The 27,564-nt window shown below is 36.1% G+C and overlaps 1 long non-coding RNA gene across 2 annotated transcripts in view; it reads left to right on the forward strand.

The window, feature by feature from the left end:
* LOC104913987 (uncharacterized) overlaps positions 1–27,564 on the forward strand; it is a 517,821-nt gene that overhangs the window by 433,036 nt on the left and 57,221 nt on the right. Inside the window, exon 12 of one of the 2 annotated variants that reach the window (XR_014887694.1) lies at positions 932–27,336. The exons of the other annotated variant lie outside the window; for it this stretch is intronic. This is a non-coding gene — a long non-coding RNA (uncharacterized LOC104913987). Of the gene's footprint in view, positions 1–931; positions 27,337–27,564 lie in introns of those variants that run through there. 2 annotated transcript variants of the gene reach the window in all.

A 27,564-nucleotide genomic window follows, 5' to 3' on the forward strand; every position in this document is an offset into this window, starting at 1 on the left:
TTTAATATGTTTTTTTACTTATGGAGTACTTCCTGAAATATGTTACATGATTAATTAACAGCTCTGTTAGACAGACTTTCTATGTCTGTAGCAGTTAATAAGACAGACACAAAACAAAAGTTTATGATCTAGCAATTTTTGAGCAGCAGTTCTAAATCCAGAGAATGGGAGGGGAGCAGGAATCTGCATTAGGAGATTTTCTTGACAAGAAGGGATTTGTGTACGCCACTGCAACAACTTCAGGGTTAGTGATTCAGAGCTGTTAGGCATGTTGGTATCCAAAGGAAAACAGGACAGGATGTGCCGAGGTGCTTTCTGGACACCATCATATCCACAGATGAGATTAGTCTCCGAGCCCATGCCCCATGTCCCATCCCCAAAATGGGGAGCTCCTAAGTAAGAACACAAATCTTCTCAATTTGCTTGCCCATCACAGAGTCAGATGGAGGATTCACTGTCTTGGTGTTCATAAAATATAGGATGCCCTTCCAATCAGTAGAGTTGTTAAATATGGAAAAGCAAATATTGTTGAACTGAAAACTAGATTTCTGAAGTTAGAAGGCTAAATTTCTAGCAAAGAGAAGGTAAATGAGCTGGATATAAGTCCACTCAAAGTGTTCATAAAAAACAATACATCACATGGTGAGGACAGAGTTATGTTATAAAATTATATTTCCTCTTGCTCTTTCTATAGATGCTAAAGGATCTAGGTTTGTTCTATTTGCACAGCTGTACAAAATGCCGTATTTCAGATAAAACAGAAGTGATGAAACAGACTCATATTTTGCCTGTACTCTCAATCCCAACACCTGTATTGAAACTGCAGCACAGTTTGTCTTTGAAAGCAGTATGAAAGTGTGCATCTGAAGAGAAATAGTGCATCTAAGGAGATTTGACTGGCTACTCATTTAAATGCCTTTTTTTCATCCAGGGTGCTGATTCATATTCAAGAGAAGCTCCACTGGAAATGGCAATGTGGATTATATGATCATGAAATCAGTGTAAGTGGCATCAGAAACAGATCCATTAGCTCTAATTAGGGAGTGTAGTGTGATCTTATTTCATTGCACTGTACGCAGGCTGTAAGGCTCTTATCCATGTGACAGACGTTTGTTTTTTGGCACTTAATTTGCACATAGAATTAATGGTAATGTATCCAAGAACTGATGTTACTAATATACAACATTAGCACTGCTCTATCTCCAACTTCTGCTCAAAAAAGAATTCAGAAAGAGAGAAAACAGCTTAGACTCAGAGCGGTTTGCTGTCTTCTACAGTGAACCATTTTAGCAGGGTGAGGGAGGTGATCCTGCACCTCTACTCTTTGCTGGAGAAGCCTTACCTGGAGTACTGCATCCAGACTTAGAGTCCTAGGTACAGAAGAGACATAGACTTGTGCATCCAGAGGGGGGCCACAAAATGATCCAAAGCATGGAATACCCTTCCTATGAGCACAGGCTGAGAGAACTGGGGCTGTTCAGCTTGAAGAAGAGAAGGACCCGAGGTGACCTGATAACGGCCTTTCAGTATCTAAAGGGGAGCTACAGAAAGGAAAGGGAAAGACTCTGTAGCAGGGTCCATGGTGATAGAAAAAAGGGAAATGGCTTTAAGCTTAAAGAAGGTAGATTTAGGTTGGATATAAGGAAAAAGTCTTTTACAGTGAGGGTGGTGAGGCATTGCAACAGGTTACCTAGTGTTACGGTTGATGCCCCATCCTCGGAGACTTTCAAGGCTGGGTAAGGCCCTGGGCAATCTGGTTGAGCTGAAGATGTCCCTGTTCATTGAAAGGGAGATGAACTGGATGACCTTTAAAGGTCCCTTCCAACTCTAAGGATTCTATGATTCTATGATAAAATAGAGAGACTGTTTTTCATGGTGCTGTAAAACATTTCAATTAATTGAGCATTTCTATCAGGATACAGCTTTTTCCTTCTTCTGGAAAAAGGAAAATGCTGGTGACAGATTTTTGCCTATCTTAAAACCTTTCACCAGCTGACTAACCTGCGAGGTTTAATAGCTGGAAGACATCTCTAGGCAAAAGTAAGACAAGTTTATCCAGGAACTGTATCATACTTCCAACATGTGGCAACATGAGTGCCTCTTCACCATCTGTTATTTGTGTGAGGATTTTATTATGTAAATGACGGTACACACTACACTCCAAACAAAGGAAACTGATTCCCCTTACAGTATGTTGCAACTGCCAGGCTTCTGTGTCAGCTCTGAAACAAATAGTGAAAACAACAGAGAAGTGGCAGACAGCTCTACTTGTCCTCCCAAAAGGAGCAAGTATAGTTAAGAGGATTTTTTTTTCATTTATTATGACTCATAAAGACAGTTAATGAAGTACGTAATAGCAGACAGGTGATACTGCTATATTAAAAGAAACAAAAAACACATGCAGATCCTTTGGTTGCTCTGCTTCTTAAAGATGAAGGCAACACTTAAAACAGATTGAAGAAAATCCTGTAAAACTATGGGGAGTCCTAAAACTGTCTTTTCTCATGGAGAGCCAAAAATATAGCTCTGAGCTGTTAAATCATTTGCAAAAGACAACACCTATTGTTGTGGGTTCGGACTGGAAGTATGTATCCTGCCCTACATCATGGCTTAAAATTTCCATTAAATTACCAATTTAAATTGAAATGTAATTATCTTAACTGGCATTTTTTTGGCAACTCCGATAAACAAAAAAAACACTCCCTATGCTACACTGGATCGAGTAAAAACCCATAGGAGTTCTAACAGTGGCCCTTAATCAAAGTCTGCAAAGACACAAAGGCTTTGAGCTAATCTATGCCAAGCCATGTTAGACAGCATGGCATTGCCTAGAGCATCCTTCTGGAGGCATTTAAAGCACCTGGTGCCCTAGGAAAAAAAATTCTATACAAGGCTGTAAATTTTCTGTTTTCTTTATACCCACCTACCAATCAAGAGTAGTTGTTATGATAGCAGCATAATATTTCACGAGAAGGAAAATGCACTAGTTTTATTAATATATTGTTTCGTAGTTAAGTGGTTATCTGCACACTCTTCCTCATTGCAAATTTTATATGGTTTAATGTGATTAAACTATCATTGCACTCATGGATTTAGCTTAAATCTTAATTTGATAACTGGAAAAGCTGTATGGAAAAGGGATTAATCATTTTTTTCAAGAAAACTTAAAGAGAAGTAATTGAAGTCAATGCCAGACTTGGCCAAATTGATGATTTAAGAATGACTGGTTACTTACTACATTGTCTTTGTATGATTTCTTATACTTGGACATGTCAGCTTTTCCTGACTTAATTACGATTAAGCGTTGAACTTTACAGATAGCCAACTGCTGTTGTTACATCGATTGGTTGTTTTTATTAATGTGTTAAATTTTGTGGTTGCAACAGGAACATATTTTGTGATAGAGCAACTAATACCTAGATAATTCTGCCATGAAACCATCTAGTAGCCCAGATCCCTTTTAGCAGATATTCTTTTTGTTTTTGTATTTTTTTCCGCGCTTATTCATTCACATCCAGTTTTCTTAAGGATAATTCTTAAAAATGTTTTCATGCTAAAGACCAAACTTGTATTACTTTCTTTTTTTTAACAGATAGCATTGAGAAAACAGAATACCATTACCACTCTTACAAACATTGGTTTGGGGTGTGTTGTTTTTGTTTACAATTACAGTTCCAGAAAATGTAGTTTCTGTTAACACTTGTCATGTTTTGCTTGTAGAATTAGAAATTAATGGCCTGGTGGGTGGCAGACAATCCAGGAGATTCCTGGAGTCTGTCAAGGACAACTTCCTGGTCCAGGTAATAAACAGACCAACCTGAGGTGAAACTTCTATTTTAATTCACAGCATTTTTTCCCTTTCTTTCTGTATTATCAGTGTACAATCTCCAGAGTACCAAGCAACTCACAGAACAGCTTGAAAAGCTGCATGACATTGAACTCAGTGTCTGAGAATCAGTATTCTTTGCAACTGCTAATAGCTTTGAGCAAGTCAGTTTATTTTTCAGTGTTTCCCTCTTCCCATCATTTCTAGTAACGCAGATAGAGTTGTTCTCTTTTCTGATCAAAATGTAATCTGGCAAATTGGGTTGGTAGCAGGAAAAGGGGAGAGCTTTCTTCATCAGAATAAAATGGACCTAAAGGTTTTATAAATTAAAGGGCAATTATTCCCTGGGGTGTATGGGGGCCTTCCACAGCAATCAGTCTTGTGAATCTGAAGGCGGAACAGGGCCTTGACTGTCTGTATTTGGACTTTGTCAGGCCATTTGTTTGTGACCAGAATTATACTGTTGCCCTGGTTTTCAATAAAGGGATGTTCACTGAGGCATCACATTGATATTTTTGAAGTACATTCCATGTTTTCAAAGAAACAAATTTATCAGCAATGAATTGAAATGTCTAGCTGTTTCCGTATGCTGTAGAGATTTCATATCATGCTGCTGTGCATGCATTAATTTTTCACCTACTGGATGTAATGGGAACGAGTTCAGAACAAGAATGAAAGCATGTTAACAAGGAAGTGATTTGGCCAAACCATGCTTCTTCCTCCTAACAGATAAAAAAAAAGCCTTGAAAAACAAAACTGAAGGCACAAGCTTGTTTTTGTTAATCATAAATCAGAGATGATCCCCAAATAGTATAGTAGGAGGCAATGTTGGCAACAGACCTGTGGAATTTTAACAAGCTCAGCTCCCATTCTTTGTTTTACCTGTATCTAGGTTAACTACTGTCTGAAAGAGCTCTGTGGGAAAAATCTCATCACGTTATCTTAAATAAAAAAAGCTGACTATTTTAGAAAAACTCTTCAGGCTTTCATTTCCAAGTCCTGTACAAGGCAGACTCTTTGTCTGAGGTATTAAAAATCCCTCAATGGATGTGTAAAATATGGCCTATAGTAAGGACCTTGGTACGTTCCAATGAGTATGTTCACAAAGTTTGAGTAAAGATGTTGTTCCAGTTCACAATCTTGAGAGCTGAAAAGCTTCCTGCAAGACCAGGAGGTCAACTAGACTGATTCTTTGGACATTGAACCTCCAGAGTTACCTGCTAATGTCACATAGAGCCATGACTGAAGATGCCTGGATACTATCAGACACATCTACACTTCCAGAACCTATGGACTTCAGTCTGCATCATGGTTAACAAGATTGCAATATCTGATATGTTTTCTGCAGTATTTCTCAGCAAAAAGAGCAAGGCTAGAGGTGAAAGTTTGAAGAAAATCTCTTAAAGGAGTATTTTAAGTCTAGGATGAATTCTTGAAGTCCCTAGTACAGATGAAACATTCAACTAGATACTGGGGGTCAGAAGTAGAAAAGAGGAAGAAAGAGGGGAAGGAAACTACATCCAAGGAAGGTGATTCTGTTTGGAAAAAATGTCTCATACATTTTGGCACCTAACTCTTACCATGCTGTTGCCAACTCGCAAGTTCATATGAGGTTTATAGCAAGTTACAGGAAGAATAAAATGTTAATCATGTGCAGAAACTTAGTGTTGTATCCTCGCCATCTATTTCAACAAGAATAATAGCACACAGACTAAGAAGTGATTACAGAATGACATAAGCTTCTTTTCCACTTGAATTTGAAAATGTATTTCCATTTAAAGCTTAATTTTTGTGTTTCATCCAAAATTAAGAAAACAAGAGGATGTTCTTTTCAAGCACTATATATAGACTGGATCTGGCATCAAATTTTTGCTAATAGTTAGCTGAGTTAAAAGTAGTGACTTTCAACATAGTATCTAAAAAACTTACTAGCATTTTATGGTGGCTCAAAAACACAAAGGGCAACGAGTTGGGGAAAATCAGTGATAAGGGTAGTTACTCAAAAGACTTAACTGCATGCTGCAGCTTGTATCCTCTTAACATATTACAAAACCTCCTATTAAAGGCTGGCATTTAAAGTGTAGCAGATCTACTGAAATGGGGTCCGAGCCTTGATATAACACAACAGAATAAAGAATATTTAATGCTCATTTTAAGAGCTGCAAAGTTGTTTGGTTTTTTTTTTTCCTGTATTTTACATTCGTAACTATGAATCTTACTCTCATCAGTTGAGGTCAAAGATCTAAATTCACATAAACTTATTATTACAAGAGAAAGTAAGCCTTTCATTAATGAACTATGCATTAGAAAGTCTGTTCAGCTGATTAAACTTTTCTATTTCTGACATTTTTTATGTGTTATAATCACCTCCTTGAAGATCTTCTTTCTTCTCATTACTGGCTACAGACTTCATGGAAAGTATTCGGTCTTTTCCTTTCACACAATACAAATGGTGTGCTAATTTTTGCCCATGGAAAATAATGTTTTCAAATACAATAAGCATCTTTATTATCACCTTAGTATGCACTGGAGCCATTCTGATGTATTGTAAACACACTGGGCCCAGGAGTTCATATATATATATATATATATGGCAAAAAAATCTAATTTTGTCTGTCATTTTTGGTTTTGTTTGTTTTTAAAGCAATTCTTCAGAAGCCTGCTCAGGATGAGTGGACCTAGTCATTAAGAATGACTTCTCCAAATTCCTGTCTACAAATTAATGTTGCACTTTGGAGAAAACATTTATTTCAGAGAAAGTGTTGGCGTTGCATTTCTTTACTTCTTGCCATTTTTTCTTTGTTTGATAGATCAGATTTCTTGTGCAGTGCTTTCTTTCCTTGTTTATCAGAGTTATTAGTTTATTTATGGTCTATTGGTGCACAACAGTTCTTTAAGTTTATAGTACCTACTTTGTTGTCAGTAAGAAAGATGAGAAGCAAAAGTGTGAAGGATTTTCCTAGGGTAAAACAAGAATGATAAGCATTTCAAGTAAGAAATTTGAATGAGTGAAGAAGAGCTGGACTACAGAAAATTAAGACGAGATTGTCAATTTATATGGGTAAGTAACAGTGCTGAGTTTTATCTTTAAAGCAATTATTATATGTGGTTTATATTCAGCTACTTCAACATTGTCTAACATTTTTGCAATATAATGCAGTAACATTTTTTAATTTACTTTATTTGCTTTTTATCTTGCCAGCTGGCCTGCTTCTTTGCTTTAGTTTCTTTCTTCCTTTGCAGTGCTGTATTAGATACAGTAAGGAAAATTTTCCACTTATTCTAGTTGGAAAAAGTAAATAAAAAAAACCTGAATCCAGAGGGAAAGGGTGGAAACATAAGTTTATATTTCTTTTTCTAGGACAGAAAATGATAGCAAGAAGAAACAACATTTTTTTCAGTTGTAATCACATAATATAGTAAAAAGTTGTTCAAGTTTGCTAAGATTTCTGGATATATGTATTATTATTTATACAAATTTACCATATTATCTGCATGGAAGATATGCAAGTCTTTCTGCTGCACTGATTTACACTAGAAAGGTGATGCCTGTAGTTTCTAAAAAGATGAATTTCATCTGAAAGACAGGGATGGGAAGATGTTCTGCAGAACATCTTTTCTTCAGTGTTGCTACCAAAAAAAAAGTCAAACCTAAATCCTGATGCTCCTCTCTATTGTCCCAAGGAAACTTTAAATTCGGAGAGGTGCTCGAAGCCTTAGTAAGAATTTAGCAAAAACACAAGCACTTAACCATCTTTTGTGATGACATTTATTCTTAAGAGCTTTACCTCCTTCATGAAAATGAATAGGAAGTTCCTATCTTCTGGTTTAACACAGTTGAATCCAACGAAGCTCATCATATAACACATATGGAAAATACGTAAGTCCCTTTGAAAGTAGTGCCTCCTATTTACTTCAACATGAACAAAAAACTACAACATGTACAAAGAACACAATAAGTACTGTTATTGTGCTGTTATTTCCTCTAGGAGAAGGCTGGTTACATCAATGAGATACACTGAAAATATATTTTCAATAAGTAATCTTTAGGGAGTCAGAGAAGCAGTAAAGGACAATTTGTATGAGTCTCTGAAATGTTGACTTCCACATAAATTTTAGATGAATTGTGAGAGACCATATTGGGAAAGTGGAATTTCAAAAGTAAGACAGATTAGAATGTTGTTTTTGTAGTGGAAGCATATTTATAGTTTTTTCATAAATTTCCAGGGGAAAATAAAAACTCGAATTTGTACAAGCTAGCAGTCAATTTCATAAATGGCAAAAATACTGATGTTAGGAATTTACCATGAAATTACTTCCTGATATATACTTTAATATACAAATAAATTCATATAGTTTATTACTATTACATAAAATAATATACAATATGCAATATTGTATATATAATACATAAATATATTTTACATCCACTAAATCTGTGGAATCACTCAGCTTCTTTAATTTATCCTGCTAAAAAATTTGCTAGTTTTACAGCATTCATGAATGTACTTATATTTTATCAATGTGGGAAACTATTTGCCTCTGTTTTTTTAAGCTATACTGAATCTTTAGAGCCTTGATGTTATGTACAAAGTAATATCTTCAGACTTCCTGAGGCTTTAACCAGCAGAGTTGTCAAATTAAACTGGGTCATTTTGTAAATGTATCTTTAATAAGTACATATGTCTGTCATGCTTCCCTACTCAGTCTTATAAATCAGACTGTATCTAGCTGTCAGATGCTCTCAACCCAGCTGTCCTAATCTGTCAAGTAAAAATTATAGCATCTAGGTTCATATCCATCTCTGAAAATATTTATTTATACCAGTGACACGTCAAGGACACAATCTTTTTTTTTAATTTTCCCAGCAACAAAACCATTAACAGCTGGTTCAAGTCCCTACCAGGAGGGCAGTGTTAATATATACAGAGAATTTATAGTGGAGGAACACAGGAGTCAAGCAAAATAATTGCTGGATTGTATTTTTAAAAAACTCTTACTAAATTTCAGATGTAGAGCATTCAGATTTGTCTTACTCAGTATATAATAGTAATTTTAAGCCCTTTATCATCCTCACCCTCCATTCATCAACAGACGAGCCTGTACTCCTCTACTGCAGAGATCTTGAGGTTGCCTACAGATTTGGCCTCTCTTCAGTACATAGTAATTAACTATTGCAGTTCTAATGAGAAATCGGTCACATCATAAACCATTGCTATAACTTTAGAGAAGTAAAAAAGTGTGGAGAATTTGAAATGAATGCTTTTCCTAGTTCCATCAGCTCTTTCTAAGCAGAAAATATGATATTGGTGTTTAAGAGTAAGGGGAGCTGAGGGAGAATAGGATGGAGGAATCCTTCACATTTTGAAAAGAATATAAACTTTCATTGTGTGTAGGCAAAGAGATGGAAAAGTAGGCTGTTGCCACATTTAAAAGTTTAAGACTGCACCCTGTTAAAGCAACCATCAAAACTCACCTACATTCAGTTAGAGACAAGAAAAAGAACAGTAATTCTCTGATATCTTGTACACAAACAAAAATCAAATCACAGTCTGCTTTAAGCTTAAAACTATTGTAGTCATCCTAAAAGTAATTTTGTCTCTGTGTAAGTGCACAAATGCACGCCTGAGATGGGTAAATTACCAGAAACTCTTTATGTATGATTAACTCAGCTTCATTTTGAGCATTTTAAATATTCATTTTGAACATTTATATGCTTGTGTTAGCAAGTTTCTATGATACTCCATGCTGTTCTGCATGAAGTGTTTACACTTACTGTACAATCAATGAATATACAGATGTTATAGTATAGCAAAGAACTGCAAAGAACTTGGCTAGGTAGCCATTACACCAAAGCAGAAAAGATAGGATACTTACCCATATCCTAGGCTCACTTATGAAACTCCAGCAGAGCAGATCTCTAGAAGAGACCCTTTCCCACTGGTAGTCAGCTCTTAAATGGGTCAAGGAGAGGTGAAGCCAGGCTCCACCCCTTCCAGCAGCACAGGTGAATTGCTTTCACCTGTGCTCCAGTGGCTGACTCATTGCTCACCTCAGGTGGTCAATCAGAGGTTCAGGCCATGATTCAGCAGTTCCCATACACTTGCACTGTCCTGTAAGGATGTACTGTAAGACAAGAAAATGTAATGTCTTCCTGTTTTGCTTAAAAAAAAAAAAAAAAAAAAAAAGTGATGTCTGCTTTTGCCAAATGTAAAAAAAACAAGTCTAAAAATCCTTAGATAAAATAGTTGAATTTTAGTTTGATATATTATGAACAAATATGTAAGCTTTTATTCTGGATATACTAAAGGTAGGATGATCAAGAGGGAAGGATAGCTGCTCCAGCAGTCAGGAGTTGTGTCCTTCAAACAGCCAAGGACCAGCGGGACACAACAGTGATGACCTGAGTGTTGGGAGTTTCTCTAGAAATCTGCCATGTTTTGAGTTGACCACTGTTTAAACAAAGTTCATATCTCTGCTTTCTATGGGAAAACTCTCGAAAGGAATTGTTTTCCATAGAAAAGTGATACTTTCTCAAAAATAATGTCTGTTTCCTCCACGCCAGGTGTGGAACTTTGGTGAATTCATTGCACATGGGAAAATAAAATGGGAATAGCCCAGGGAGGAAGCATTTTACCTAGCAATCTTGAAAAGGAGTTAATCACACTGGAATCCCCTCAGGTGGATGACAGTGAATTGAACTTATCACAAAATGAAATTTTTCATCAGTGGCATTTAAATTGCTATCTTCTTCTCTGACAAGCTGTTTTGTTTAAGACAGGATAAAATTACTGTTTTAACACCTATTACAATCATTTTAATAATATTATTCAGAATGAGCTTTTGGAGAATTGAAATACAGCAGATGAAGTTAAAATAAAAATAAAATAAAATAAAACTATCTTGAAAGTAAATCACTTTAAAAACCACTACTCTAAAACCATAGGTTAGTATGGCTTCCCAACTATTTTTTACTAGTATATACGTATACTAGTGTATAACTGTATGCTTTATACTGATACAGCTGTTTGCTTTTCCTAAAAACCTTGGACTAATTCAAGCACAACCACTCCATTTAAAGCAGGACGTGATGAAGAACAGTCCCATAAAATGCAATAGGCTGTGATGGATGTTTGTCATGATCCTTTCTGCCCTTGAGAGCTGTGTACAACTGAACTATCCACAAACTATCCACAGTTTTGAAAAACAGCTATTTAAATGACTGCAGTAGTGGTAGGTTTACCATTTAGCAAAAGATAAAAGCTAGAGGTATGTTGAAGAGGAACAGTGCAACAGCTTCAATTTCTTAATAACTGGTTAGAGAAAATAACTGATTAGAGGAGAAAAAAAGCCACACTGAATTTCAATCTGTTGAAACCCAATGTAGAAAGCAGAAAATGAAAGCAGCAACATTTAAGTTTTGACAAATTACATTTAGGGAGGGACAGATGAGATTATATAACAGTCCAGTTTCATCTTGAAATCTGGATAGTATGGGAGCATTTAAATACTTTAAACTACACAGATCTAACACTATTTCATTTATTGACATGTATGGGATCTTTTTCAAAATTATTTCACAAAGGAACCTATCCAAAAGTGGATTGAAGTAGAGTCCAGTGTAGATAGAGCCATATGAGAAAGCAATTTACTTGCAGAATTTTACTATTTTTCTTGGAGTGATAGCACTCCTCCTCCTTCTCTGGTTTTAATTCTGATTTATTCTTCTTTGTTATGCTCTCAAAGATTCATAGTAATAAGTATTTAAAGTGTACGACATAAATTTGTACTTTTGAATGTTTTTCATAATGTTCAATATAAGCATTTTTCCTCACATTTCCTGACATTTTTACAAGAAATTATTGGTGATTTAATTGCAGGTGTTAGTTACAGCAAATCCCCCTTTAACCTTTTGTAGAAAAGGGTGCAGTTCTTGCATACACATAATGAATTAATCATGAGCTTGTGTCTCTGAACAAGAATTGCATTTGAAAGAATTTATTGTGAAAGAAGTTGTATCATACATAATGAAGTGTTATAAAAGCCTGAATGATTTCAAGTGACTGATTCCACATTAGGCACTGGGAAAGCTGTGCCTGGAACAGCTAGAAGTAAGTACAGAGGGCCTGATGTAATGCACATTGAAGTCAATGCATTTTTTCCATTGTGTATATTAGACATAAAGTTTTTCAATTTCATGGGACGGAAAAAATTTATTTTATGGAACAAACACTCAGAAAGAAACACAACTCATTTCTTAAATATATGTACTTTCTTCCTGAGGTTCTTAATGGGAAACGTGTGCACTGTGAGGTGAGTACATCAAATTACCCTGCTTTTTTGAAGAGGATTAATTAATTTTGCAGGGAAATCAATATCCAATAACAGGAGCTGATTGATAGTGTTTGAGTTTGGTTGAGCATGCCAATGAGGTGCTGCGAGATATGAGATTTCACTGGTTTTCTGATTCTTTAAAAATTAAGAGTTGAAGGAGCTGAGACTGTCTCAGGATCAAGTACTGAATTTATGTCAAATTTTTTGAAATCTGGAAATGGGACAGTAAAACGTTACTATATATTTAACGTACGTTCTGTCAGCTGCTGATGCAGCATTCTGAACAGAAAAAACTGAAATTAATGGTTGCAGGCTGAAAGAGGCTTCAGCAATGAGAAAGGTCTCAAATAGATTCATGGTTGTTTTCTAAAAAATCCACCAGCTTTTGTGTCTTGGGAAACGGCTGCTGCCTCTTCCTTCAGGGTCTATGAGCCAGATCATGAAGAAGAACCATTTTAAGAACAATTTTAATCTGATATTTCAGAAATAACACAAACATTTAATGTTAGCTTCCTAGGTAAAATATTAAAAAACCCAAACATTTTCTTTATGATGGACAGAACAGAATATATGCTTTTCTGTAGCACGTTTTCAACAGAGGATATTTATCAACCATCTAATACTCCATTTTACTGAATTATTGGAAAACTGCTGTTGGACTTGTCACCTTGCACAGATTGCATTTGTCCAAATAGTTATTTAAAATATCTACTGGAACCATGACTATTAAATATATGTGTTTATATATTAAAAATAGCTTTGCATTTATTTCTAGTAAATTAAATATTACATGCTACTTAAAATACTTGTATATAAAGAAGCTTCTTTCCTTATAATTAGTGTGCATAAGTATACACTTTTAATGGGGTAGTTAAAAGTACACATTGGAATCTCCCATTCTGTTCTACCATCCTTGCTAATACACTAGCAGGTTTTGGAGCCCCATTACTAGTTGCTGTACCACCCTGGAGATTCTCTGATACAGGTGCCTTCTCACAAGAGCAGTAGTACACACTTGCTGGCTGTAGGTCTCAGCAGCTACTTTTAAAAGCATCACCTCAGTGGAAGAAATAAATGAACCCCAATATGTTTTGTGGAGATGAAAACTTGATTACTGAGTCAATCTTGACTGGAGCACGTTAGTTAAGCAGCCAAGGGTATACCATATTTTCTTTTCCCAGAAAACGATTTTCAAATGAACATTGGAAGTAATAATCAGCTGCAATTTCAGAGTTTTTAACATTATTGCAAACATTACAAAAAAGAGGCTATGAGTTCCTCTATGGAAACAAACAGAGCAAGAAAAAGTAATTGAAAGCAAAACAAAACACTGAATTTGAAATAATGGTGAAGAAAAATCAGGTAGATATTTTCTGCGTTGTATTGCTTTTCTTGCAGTATTGAAACATCCACACATTGTAGTCTTCTTTTACAATAAGTCTTACACACTGGGAAGACTTGCTTTTAATTTCTTTGGTCAGTGGGGAAGAAGACCAGCAACATTTTTTGCTTCATTTCTTGATCCTGTAAATACTTACAGATTTTGTTTAGTTTTATGTTTGAAGCTCTCTGTCACTCAAAGAGGCTACTCAGAGATTTAAATTTAAGCAGGTGTGTAAGTGTCTGTGGGACTGAGGCTTTTTCTTATATTTAGAGCTGACAGATTCATTGCCCTTCAAGGAGTGCTTCATGACTTGCAGTGACTCTTTTTCTTTTTGGAAAGACCACTTTTAGGTAACAATTCTACAGAATTGTATTGTGGGAACATCTGAAAGTTGGGCAGGGCTGTATGGCAGCGGTGGTCTTAGTGAGGCTTTGTAGGATGTGATGGGTGATATGCTGCTCTGCCACAGTGCAGACTGCATGTATCAGTCAGCAGCTGGACTCAGAAGGAGAGCTGCAGCCCACTCCGTGTAATACACTTCCGTCTGTGCTAGATGGGAGTCCTCTGATGCAGATTTGAAGGGACCAGCCAGAAGAGAAGTAAGAGAATGGGAAAGAAGACTTGTGCTGATGTATCTGAAGATTGCTGGCTCACCTTCAGGCTTGGTCTGGGGAGATCATCTTCACCACGACTCCCTTGTATAAAATTATTTCTTCTGGCTTTTTGCTGACTCAAGAGAGATGGGAAACATTTTGTTCTGTCTTTTTTGTTTGTTTGCTTTTTGTTGTTTTGTTTTGTTCTGACACAGGATTTTCTTGTGTAGCCTGTAACAAAAATCCCATATTTCCCCTAGGATCCCCATACCTTGCAAGGATATGTGGGATTCCTGATACAGAATCAGAATTTGTCCTCTTTTAAATTAATTGGTACAGGGATATTATGATATAACGCTATAACTGGCATGCATAATAAAATCCTGAAATTGAAATGACATATAAAACTCCTCCTTTAGCATCATACTGCCATTGATGCTGTACACCATTTATAATCTTCTTCCAAGTAAAACATGGCTTTTTTGTAACAGTTATTAAAATTGATGGAAAATTTAGAAGTTGTTATTTGTGGATTTCTTGTTGGTAAAAGCTGACAAAATTGGAACGCCTATGAAAAAAATCTGTGCTAAATACTTTTCTTTATGATCTCCTGTTTGATTTTTTGGCATGGGTATTTGTGTTACTTTGTACAATCACCTTGTAAAGTTCATTTTTTCATAACTACATTACAGTGCTATTATAACTGCTCTTGTTAAAATGACACCTTTTTATGATTGCACTGTCTGCTAATATAGCTACAGTAAGAACTCATCAACCTTTCCATTATATGTAAACCTTTGTGTTCAAGGACTTGAAACTCTACTATAAACACTTACTCCAGGCTAACACTTGGCTTATGAAGTCTCATCCAAAGAGCAAAGCTATTCATTAAAAAATTCCTTCAGGTTTTAGAAAATGTTTTTAAAAAGCAAAAGCAGAAATACTGGTTTTGAACCAGTATTGATGCTTAGAATTTTGAAGTGGACAGAGAGTAAGGGGCAGGGGCAGGAGGGCCGGGTGGGACTTCCCACTTCTCCTCTGTGCTGCCTGATTCTGCTCTGTCAAAATGAGTTCAAGGGTTCCTTTGCATAGCTTTGTAACCACCAGTTTTCCAGTGCACTCTTCCCAAGCTACTTTAATGTCATACTCGAAAAAACACCTCCATCTAGGAGCCCTGTCTTGATTTGTCTTAAATTCAACGAGACTGAGGTGAATGATTCTTAAATGACTGCTTGAAGACCTTCCAGAGGGTGACTGCTATTGCTTGTATGGTGCCTAGAAGGATTTTCCAAAGGCTTTGTTTTCCTGTGGTGACTGCAGAAGCCCAGGTGTTTGGAGAATAATGTGGTTCAGGTGGCTTTCATCATCAGGCTGACCTTGAGCAAAATGTCGGTCCTTTAGTCTATGAGCCAGGAAAGCTTAATGATTATGAAGCTGCCTGCATTTGACAATGCTGCACGTGACCTTTATTGGCCAAAATATCTTACATGTGTCTGGAGGACAGAAAAAGAATGGCTGTTCTTGGCCGCTCTTATGGCCTGTAAATGTGTGAGCTCAGAGGAGATCAAAAGCAGATAAAGCCATGGATGGTACCTCCTAGTAAAAGTGGGTGGGCTTTAAGACTTAGTTATTTTTTAAGGATGTTTTGTAGGACTCGGCAGATGCAAATAGTTTTTGCGTGTACTTCTCAGCAATGGAAAGAAAGTGTGTGGTAGGACTTCTGTTGCTGGTCAGAAGAATCTACTCTAGTGGGAAGCGTTTTATTATGCTTAAAGCTTTATTCTGAAAGCTCCAGGGATTATAAAATGAAAAGCACAGCAAAACAAAAAAAAGACCCTTGACTTTTTCACAATTAGCTGTGAAATTTGTGGCCCCTTGGAGGCCTCCCTTTTGCCTGTACCTGCAGAGTTATTCCCATGGGAACCCAGGCGCCACCTCACAGCTGTCTGGGCCTCTTGTCTCTACTTCACTTGTCCAGGAAACTGCAAAGAAGCTGATATTAAAGACACTTGCTGACTGGTATTAGTTTTTACTCACTCTTCTTCATTCTCCTCAACTGTTTCTTAAGATCTTAGTATTACTTTTTCTCCCCAGGGTCAGCTGTGCTTCCACACTGCTTCCTCCTTCCTTATTCTCCATTTTCTCATGCTTCTGGTATTCCTTCTCTTAAGCTTTTCTAACTTCTTGTTTAGTGTCCAGAACTTCTTCAGTAAAAACTGCGAAGTGCTTCTTGAGGATTGCAAAGAAACTGCATAGCTGTTTTATTTGATACTTAAAAAAATAAATAAAAATAAAATAAAATAAAAAAGACTCACGAAGGATAAGGCAGTTCTGCTCTCAAAACTTGCTGGTCTATGCACCTTTAGGATCAGTCAAGCCCAGATGGAGTTGTGTTACATACGCATTAGGATAATTATGTTATTATTTGAGTTTATCATAGAGTAAGTGAGACAGAGAGTTATTCATGGGACCACCCTGTTTAAGCTATTTCTTGTCTTAAAGAAATCAAACCAAAGTATTCCCACAAGTATAGAATACTTTGACTTTAGAAAAAGACCACCTCAGTGATTTATTTTTTTTTGTTGATCTCTTGGGTAACCACTGATGGCAGTTTTTCCTGTGTTTTCTATGGTGGAAGAAGTATGTTTTGAAATATTTTGATTATGTCTAATGTATATGTAAGAAAATGTGATATATGGTAAAGTGATGTATAGCAAAGAAAAATAAATAAATTGATATGCATACTGGATGTATCAAGAAGAGGAAATGTGGAAGATATTTTCTTAAGCATGAGCTCTACTTTATTTGGGAGAGAAATATTAGAGGGGATGGGAACACTTAGGAAAATGTATAGAAAGTTTTTATGGTGTGTTGAAGCAATTTTTCTGGTAAATATTTGGAAAAGATCCAAAAAAATTTCTGGTAACGATATATAATATTTCTTATTTTTCTTAATATGGTTAATTTATATTCAGAGTATATTAGAAACACATTTTATACAAATTACTTCTATTTTTGTACACTTTAAGCACACTACTGAAAATCAGTCAATATTTTAATGATCTTAATGATGTGCATAAATGCACTTGTCTGGATCTGTAAATAAAGAGGAGAAGTGTGCTACATACATTTAGGAAGGAGAAGACAAGTTTCTTTTTTTTTTTTATCATCTATCTTCTGATCAGTTCAACACTGATTTACAGGGAATTCTGGGAATTCCTCTATACAGATCATACTTGTAAAATGTGTTTTCACAATATGCTGTATCAATAGAGTTTTGTCATTGTAAGAACCTCGGAGTTTGATAGAAGACAGAATAGGTGTAGGTATTTATTCAATGTTATTACTTAAAATTTCTGTTTTATTTTCACAGAAATCTAAAAGAAAATAGACTTTCTTTTCTGTTAGATCAATGCAAAATTTTATCTGAGACAGTGCTTCTGAGTATAAGTTTTACATCTCTCATATTCAGTTTAATTACTGCAGCAGATCACTACTTGCTCTGCTTCCTTGCATTTCTAGAGATTTCTCCATGCTGCCATTTTGCTTTTCACCCCATTATGAAATGAAATGTTAAAATGACATGGTGTTTCCCTCTCTTGTAATATTTGTGGTTTATTATTATTATTATTATTATTATTTTTAATAAGAGGCATAGTCTAGGACCAATAGGAAATTGCACTGGCAACTTGCCAGAGCCTGAGGGACGTCTCATTCAATACTCATTTATGCTAATGTATTTTTGCCTTGTTGTTTGGCTCCCTTAGTTTATGACATTTAGAAGACTAAAATACGCTATCAAATAGAACAGTTAATTTTGGGCCTATTTATTTCATTTCTTCTCTCTTTCCTTCTTTGTGTTTTGTTTCTTCTCTATTTTTCTCTTTCTTTGTATTCTCCATGCTTCTCTTTTCAAATTATGACACATTTTCTTCCCTTCCACAGCAAGAACATACAACTTCAAGGTTGTTTTTATAGAAAAGAAACTCAATAATTTTAGGGTTTGAGCCTTTACACAACTGGTAGTACATTATGAATTACTTTACTTGAGGGACTTCAAATTAAAACAGATCTCTATTTTTGTTTTCAGTTGTTCAGTAATATAAATTTTATATAGTTTCATGGGTTATTTCCCAGGAAGCTCCAAAAAAGCTGCTGAAACAGTTACCTTAGAACCTTTAATTTTCAAATGCTGTGGAAGTTCTTGTTGAAGTTTGTTTCATACCAGAACTGTCAGCCTTTACTGCAACTCAGCAGTGGTGCTGGGATTTGAGAAATGCCTGGTAGCCAGGGATGAACATGAGGAGTACCAGCAAAGTATAATTTTGTCCAGAAAAAGCAGTATTCTCACTTGATCCTTACCATCAGGGAACTGAGATTGAGAATCTCCTCCAGAAGTGATTCAAAATTTTTAAAATAGCATCCTAAATTATCCCTTGGAGGACCCACCTGTTTGTACTGACTACTAAAGGGTACTTGGCAGGTTAGCTACATCCAAGTATTTGTCATACTTGGAGACAAGAAATTCAAAGGATCTGAAAAAGAGGTTAAAAATTTAGATCGTTTTCAAAGGAAACGTAATATTTGCCTAGTCTTATTCGCCTTGTTTTTGTATTTGTCTCTGTTTTTCAAATGAAGTATAATTACTGCTACTAAAAATTATTACTGAACATATTCTTCCTATTTCATGAGAGTTTATTGGAAAAGATATATCAGCTCAGTATTCTAACTGGACATAACCAATTAAATACACAATTTAATCATAATTATTTTATTCTTCAGAAAATAGATAGAGAAGGTTCTTATAGAATCATAGAAAGTCTTGGGTTGGAAGGGACCCCAAGAATCATCAAGCCCCAACCCCCATGCCACAGGCAGGGCCACCATCCTCCAGATCTGGTACTAAACCATGTCCATTACTTGATGAGGACAGTCACCCTCACAAGTAGGGACACAGACAAAGCAGAGACTTTTAATGCCTTCTTTTTGTGTTTTTCTTCAACACCAATGATGGTTCTTAGAGCCCTGTGTTGGAGGGCGATGGTAATGATAAAACTCCCATACAACTGAACTTGTGTGGGACTTGCAACTCCAGCATACAAGTCTGTGGGGTCTGATGGGCCCCAGGGCACTCAAAGATGTCATTGCAAGATCTCTCTTAATTATTTTGCCATAGTCTTGGGAATTTGTAGAGTACCCCTGTCAATTGGAAGCTGGCAAACATCCCAGTTTTCAAGAAGGGCAAGAAAGAATCCCAGGCCTAATTACAGGCCTATCCCTTGTCACTTTGGTATCTGGTAAAATTAAAGATTATAGGCTATATCAAACAATACATGAAAAGCAATGCAGTTATTGGTCATAGCCTACATGAGTTTATGAGGGGAAAGTCCTATTTAGCAAGCATAATTGCCAGCAGGCAGATCAGCACCACACAGCCAATTGCTCACTCCTCTCACTTCTTTCCAGTGGGATAAGGGAATGAGAGTATTAGAAAGAGAGAAACTCATAATCCACTAATCTGTTTCCAGCCAGCCCCTCAAGAATGGCTGACCCCTGACCAACTCTCCAGAGTTTTATGTTATTCACATGGTGTCATACGGTGTAAAATATCCCTTTGGCCAGTTTAGGTCAGTTCAGCTAGTTGTCTTTCCTCCCAGCCTCTTGCTGCCAGGACAATAAGAGAAGCTGAAATGTCCTTTGTTCTGTACAGCATTGCTCAGCAACAACTAAAACATTGCTATGTTGTCAACATTGTTCTTCTCCTAAAGCTGAAACATAGCATCGTACCACGCACTGTGAAGAAAAACAACTCTATCCCGTGTGAAACCAGCACATCTATCTAGCTGACCAAGGGCAGCCAACTGATGTAATTTCTTTGAATTTCAGCAAAGCTTTCAATACTGCTTCGCACAGTATCCTTCTGGACAAGATGTTTGGCATGCAGATAGAAAAAAAACACAAAGTGATAGCTGAACAGTTGACATATGTATCAGGCTCGAAGGGTTGTAGTAAATGTGATTACATCAGGCTGGTGGACAGTCACTGGTGGGGTTCCATGCTGCTTCATTTTAGGACCCGTTCTATTCAGTGTTTTCATCTATGACTTGAATCCAGGACTTGAAGGCATACTAATTAAGTTTGTGGATGACACTAAATTGAAAGGAGATGTTGAATTGGTCAAAGAGGACTTGCGGAGAAATCTTGACAAATTAGAGGGCTGAGCAATTGCCAACCTGCCTGAAGCTTTAAAAAAGCAAGTGCCAAATTCTGCACCTGGAAACAGGCAAAAGAACATCCATTTGGAAAGGGATTTGAGGGTTCTGGGTGATGGCCAGCTGAATCTGAGTCAGCAGCGTGCTCTGGCAGCCCAGAGGGCCAGCCATACGATGGGGTGCATCAGGCCCAGCACTGCCAGCCAGGCATGGGAAGGGACTGTCCTGCTCTACTTTGTGCAGTTGAGCACTGTGTGCAGCTTTGGGTGCTGCAATATAGGAAGGACATAAAACTACTAGAGAGCATCCAAAGGAGGGCTGTGAAGATGGGGAAGAGCCTGGAGGGCAAGATGTATGAGGACAGGCCGAGGTCCCTTGGCTGGTTCTATGCAGAGCAGAGGAGCTGATGGAGGCCTCATGGCAGCTGCAGCTCCTCACAGGGAGCGGAAAGGCAGTGCTGAGCTCTGCTCTGTGTGACAGCAGCAAGAGCCTTTACAATGTTTCAATTCCTGAGGATGCGTGAGAATGGGCTTCCAAAAGGTTTTATATCATCAAGTTTTTCGTGATAAACAGGGAAGTGATCTTTAACTACGAACACAACTACAATTTTCAGTTGCACCATAGAATCAGCCTGTTGTAAGAATCTACCGTATTTATTAAAAGTGGCATTTCTCACTGTGAGCTCTCAGGTGACAAACTAACTTCTAAGTCTGCCTGCAGCATGGAGGAACTAACTGTCCTAAGTGCAGTCCTCTGAGTCCTAGGAAAGCCTCTGCTCTTCAGTTTCAATAACACATGTCTACATTTTCATATGCTGCCCTTTGCCATAAGCCTGAGGCATTTTCTAGCCTTGTATTCTAGCTTTTCCATAGTGCCTGAGGCTTTGTAAAAATCTTGATAGCTCTTTTTTTTTTCTTTTTTTTTTCTTTTTTTTTTTTTCTTTTTCCCTAGAAGAGGATTCATATGTACTCTTATTTAAATTATAATTCCCTACTGGAGAAATGAACTGAAAGGCAGACAGGTAGGAGACACAGAAGTAAAAACATACAGGTGAGACCAGAAAGCAGAAAAAGACATTGACATGCAGCTGGATGATGAAGGGATAGTGCTTTAGCACATTATATTTTCTGCCCTTTAGAAAATTTTGAGTGTATTTTAGACCACTTATACCCTTACAGAATAGTCACACTATTGGAAATGCTCTAACTTGTCGTTTACTGCTTTCTCAAGCTATCCATTATGGTAGTGGAATTATTTAGCAGAGTGACCCTGGCTGATCTGCTTTCTAGTGGAGCAGTGAACCAAGATCTTCTTTTTTAAGCTGCCTTACCAGTGTCCAATATCTTGGTTCCTTGTATCCTTGTTAAAAATAACACTTTTATACATTCATGATTTTAAACAAAATAGGAGGAATTTAATATTAAATTGTTAATCTCATGAAGAATCTGTGTTTTATTAAGACTTCTGTCACTTATGACTATGTAAACATTTGAATGAGAAAAAAACAGCAGTTATTCTTTTGAAGATCCAAATGAACATTGTATATATTTTTATAACCAGGGTAAAGGTACTCATACTGTAGACTTTGGAACAATGTAAATGTCCAAAAGGTTCTGTATTTTTGGGAGACTGAAACTTTTTTGTGAAGTTAGGAAAACAGTTGACTTATTATTTTTGTATCAATTTTCAACTTTTCTAATTACAGATTGAGAGTAATTTAGGACAGCTTTGTCTTACCTGAAATTAGTGAAGTCATGTTTGCTATGTTTGTTAAGATATTTCCATCACAGAAGTAATTTTATGCTTTGGTAATCAACGTAAATTGTAATCAATGTAAATATAGCATTCACTAGTAGAGTAAACAAAGGATGTTGTGAAGCACACAGTGGGAGTGGTTTATAAAGGCAAATGTAAAAGAGATGACTCATCAACAATATTTCAGGAGAAAAAGTTAAATAGAAGAAGGTGTTTTTCTGATGAATGGTCTTCTTTTCTTTTTTTTTTTTTTCCACCCAAAGCAATTGAGCTGTAAATATAGTGAATTATTATGCTTCTTAGAATGCTGTTAGCAATAGAGGATTGACCTTATGCTTTGTGTTTGTTGTTGTTTGAACATGTGATATTTACTGTAATCATTTTTCATGTAAATTTAAAAAATTATTCCATGTTAAATAATTGATATTTAATTTGTTCATCTCTGTTGCTATTCCTCTTTAAAAGTAACAAGAGAATAAGTGGAAGTTAAAAATGGTTGAGACTAAAAAGATCTTAAAACCCTTGTTTCAAGTGGTCTGAAGGTGTACTGTCGTCTTAGGTGTTTAATCCATCTTTACTTGGCAGTGGAATAGATTTAACAGTCAGTCAGTGTGATGGTATGATGTTACTTTTTCCTGGACCTTTTTATAGATGCAGGAATAGTACACAAAAACATTGCTCATTACTTTTGTGGAGTATGACTTTGATTGATTCTGACGCTTGGACCTTACTCCAGCTTTGCACCTCTATAGAGATACAAACTTCTCCTGATTGCCTTTGCAAATTTGTATGTAATTATAATTGCCAAGAATGTCCTTCATGGTGAACTGACTTGTAACTTCATCAAATGTGACTGAGCCAGGGTAACTAAGACATACAATTGTAGTTACTTGGAGGCTTTAATCAGGTATGTGAGCTGAGACCATTAATACAAGTGGCGGTTGTTTTACAAGAACAGAAAATATGCTGGGAACTTGGAATTTCAGAAATCTCTTTTAAAAGCTATAGGCCAGTCCTGCTGTTCTTCAAAATTCTTCCACTCAATGAGAGAGGAGTTAAGAAATTGGAAATGAGATTGCTTGAAGTTTTAATTTAGATCATTTCCAAAGTGACAGGAAGATGATGAACAAAGAGAGGAAATAGTCGTCTCCAATAATATATAAAGTTTCTCTCTCTGACTTGGCTGGTACAAATCAGACTTGTTCATTTGAAACTGATAAAATTATAGCAATAGAACTCAGTTCTGAACCTTTTCTCTAAATAGGTTTCTTGAGTTTCGTTCATTAGGGAAGTTTTCAAATGTTTTCAAATTCAAAACCAAGAACTGCAAAAAACAAATAAACACCCAATCTCCTGAATAGGCACAGACCTGCCCAAGACCCTGCTATGAATTACCAGTGTGAAAGAAGCTTTCCGGCCTCATGTGAGTGCTGAGCTGATGAGTAGTGCTCTTTCTGTGTTTTAGTGCACTCTTTCCGTGAGTGATTTGATTTAATTCTATTTCAATGCACAATACCAGAAAGATTTTGAAACATTTCATAAAATGTATTTATCTTCTGATCAGCTTAGTATCAATGCAACTACCTTCTTTTGCCTCTGTGTTATCTTTTTTGTTTCTTTTCACTTTGTCCTGCATTTTATTGTTCTGGCAATCTTTTTCACTCTATTTCAGTAACTCATCATATGTCTTTAATAAGAGAATGTAAGAAGAGATTGATTTGACACAATCCTCTTTGACATTGCACTATCTATTTTTTTCAAGTCTGTAAAAAGGATCAGGGAATTTCTTTATGCCTAAATTATTTATATGAACTCAAAGAGAATATGGTGGTGGTATAATCTTTTATTAATAAACCTCTTAGATACTGGCCCTGTTGCAGATGAATTCTGCTAGGAAGGAAATGTCCGTGACAGCCCAGGAATGGCAAATACCAGATATACTGCTCTGGAAAACAAAGAATTCAGCATGACTGACATTTTCTGTTGTCACGTTTGAGTGAGGACAGGACCTTCAGAAACATCACCTATTAGAGATTTCTGTTTAAAATATTTTTAGATAAGACTACTTCAAAAGCAGAGGAGCATTTTGTATATGGTATATAAACAATATAAATATGTCTTCTCTGTTATGTTTCTTAACATTTACCATTTTGAAATGCTCAGTACTACCTCATTCCTCACTGCAGAAAGGAATAGGGTCATGATATTTGCCTCATTCTCAAACATCACAATGCAGCAGTGTAGATGGTCTTGAAACTTGACTCATTATTAGGATAAAATCTAGTTGCTCTAAATACTAATTACATCAGTAAATCTCCTGCTATATTGTCTCCTGTTAAGAGATGTTCCTAACTAAAGATAAGACTATGACTCAAATAAGATAACTTCCAAATAAGATTAACTTCCAGAATGATCTTTTTCTTCCACTTATAATTTTGAAGTTATTCTAAGCAAGAAATCTAGCAACCTCTAATTTAAGGAAAAATCAATTCCTACTCTTTTATATATTTTGATTATTTGGCCTAGATCTGGTGATTTTATACCTCATAATGGCATTTTCTTTTCCTATGGAGATCTTTCAGTGTAGTGAATCTGTCTGCATTGCAACCTCTCCTTCCTCCTAGCTAATAAGTTCTGTTCAGAATATCTGATATTTCTTCAAATCTGGACACATCAAAACCCAATGCTAAAATGATGCATAAAAAGTAATTTGTGGTTTTAAACTTTGGTTTCAAGTGTCTCCTATAAATGTAAAATATAATGTTTTCCATTAGAATGACTCTGCCTCTAGCTCTTTTAATAGAGGCATTGGAAACTTTTAAAAGTATAGTAGAATCCATTTTGATAATATTGCATATTCTCTCTGGGTTCCAATCTAAATATTTACATCTGTCAAATTTCTTGTTTAATATTATGAATAATGGCAGTTGCAAGGAAAAAGGAACAGTTTTTTTCATTTCACCTTCTTTTGCCAGGCTTTGGTGGTCTTACAGTTTCATCTTGGATTGCAGGAATGTTTATGTGAACATTTATAGTCCTTCCCTCTGCCAAGAACGCTCCTAGAAATCCTACTTGTCATTTGCAAGCATTCATAACCAAAAGCTTTGTTATATTAAAAAAAAAAAAAAAAAAAAAAATCCGCCTTTTCCTAAAACCCAATTCAGATCTATGCTAAAGCAAAAAGAAATTTATAAAAACAAGCCTGAAAATATGAAGGTAAAAAATATATAGAAAATTCCTTCTTTCTCCTTGTGTAAATGTAAGAAACAAGAAACTCTCATGATGTAATCTGTTGTCACGATATGTTGCCCCAAATGCTGCTACCACTTTTGACATTGCCTGAGTGAGGATTGGGCATCCAGCATCACCCAAATAAAGCACACTAACAAATTCCTAAGAAACTTGTTATGAAAGGAAGAAAAATTATGACCAAGCAGTTCTAGGAAATAAAAAGATCAAAATACCAAGTGAAAAAGCAAGTTTCACTTTTAAAACTTCACATTCTAGTGAACCTTGCTAAATCTACCATGTGAGAGCCTACCAATGTTTTCATTGTAAGTGATTTTATGGTTTAAGGGATTCAGCCATAAACAATTGCTCTGAGTTAAAGACTTGATGTGTACAATTGATGTGAACAATTTGTTTTGCTTTTCTTTTTCACTGAAAACAAGATTTGTTTTTATTTAATTCTGATTTTAATATCCTAAAATGTTTTCCATATTTCTTTCAATTATTTAGCCACTCTGCTTTAAGTCAGTTGTCAAAGTGCCAAGGAAATACAATATCTAATTCACAATGGAATATCAAATGTTCCACAAATCAAAGCCTGCTTGTTCTTCCAAGGTCTACTTAAGAAGTAAAGCTAGGAAAATACTGAAAAATCTCCCAGCATGTCCAATATGAGAGTCCAAAACCCATGAACTCTGTAATGAAAAGTAAATAAATGACTCTGTCCTTCACTGCCAAGCTGTTAATCCATAATGTGGAGCTGGCCTCTGTTGTTGTCAACAGTGATATATAAATCATAACAGATGAAACAAGAACCAGGCTGACCCTTACCTATTCCATAAGCCCAATGCAAACATTTATAAAACTTAAACCCCTTTTTCCATCCTTTTTTTTCTCACCCTTCACATCGCTCTCATTTTTTGGTTTCAACTGAGATGGAGAAAGTAGAAAACTATGTGGAATTTTATTTGTAGTGTTCTAAGAGGAATTTCAGCTCTATTTCCTAAGCCAATGATGCCTGAATACCACCACCCCACTCATTGTTTAGAATCATAGAATTACAGAATCATAGTTTAGTCCTTCCCAAAACCATGATTCCTGATGCTTGTGACTTCTAGGAATATAGACACATGGGGGAAGAAGTTTTGCAAATGATAGGGCCACATTTCTAGAGATGACAAAAAACAAATGCTGTAATACTGGAGAGGGAAAGCTTGGGGTAGAGGTGACCTTTGGGGCAGACCCAGATGATAGAAATGACAAGACTAAGAAAGGAAACATTGCCTGGAATTTTTAAGGGGAAAGGAGACTGAGGAGGAAATAGACCAAGTCTGAACCTTAAGTAAGACCCAGGGTAAAGCGTTTGAAAGTCAAAGGAGAGATGTGCTGTATCACTGAATGCAGGCCCTTCTTTATGTCAACAAGTGACTTGCATTTTAGTTGGACAAGACCCTAAATGGAAAAGGGCATGAAATTAACTTAATTTTGTCACTTGTAAAGCTCCTGCTGAGCTCATTTTAGGATCAAAGCCCAGAACTATAATTGTGTTGCTTGTTAAAATAATGAAACAAATATTGAGAAAGAAAAAAAAAAAAACACCTGAATACAGGGCAATAGTACCAAAAGTGATAAACAGCATGGACTTATAAAGAACCCAGATCTTTTCTCACAAACCAGATTGTCTTTTTCTAATAGAACTACAAAGGTTGAAATCAGCTATATTTGTGAGCCCTGTCTTGCAGTAAAGGAACCACTAGGGTATATTTCTAGTAGCATTTACATATATGAATAAGGGTCCTAATTATTGAGCTATATAGGTAAAGGGAATTACTGTGCCCCATGAAAAAAAAAAAAAGAAAGAAGAAAAAGAAAAAGAAAAAGAAGAAGAAAAGGAAGAAGAAAAGGAAAAAGAAAAGGAAAAAGAAAAAGAAAGCAGTGGCAAAACACAGATCTCTGCAAGATGCTTAGAGTGCCATTATTCAATCACAACTGCAAAAGAAAGAAAACCACTTATGGCAAATTCCTGTACAGAATTATAAGACATGGGGAATGTGATACTATGTTGTGCAAGTGAGAAATCTGAAAACGCGTTAGCAGGTATGTGAGGAAGCAGTATATGATTCTCTGTAAGGCATACTAGAACAAAAACAGTTGGCCTGCACTTGCAAAATGTAAAAGTGGGGGAAATACTGATGCAAATACTCTGGAGCCACATGAAAATTCCTCATGTCA

Source organism: Meleagris gallopavo, chromosome 1 (genome assembly GCF_905368555.1).
Source record: "Meleagris gallopavo chromosome 1, MGAL_WU_HG_1.1, whole genome shotgun sequence".
Lineage (NCBI taxonomy): Eukaryota > Metazoa > Chordata > Aves > Galliformes > Phasianidae > Meleagris > Meleagris gallopavo.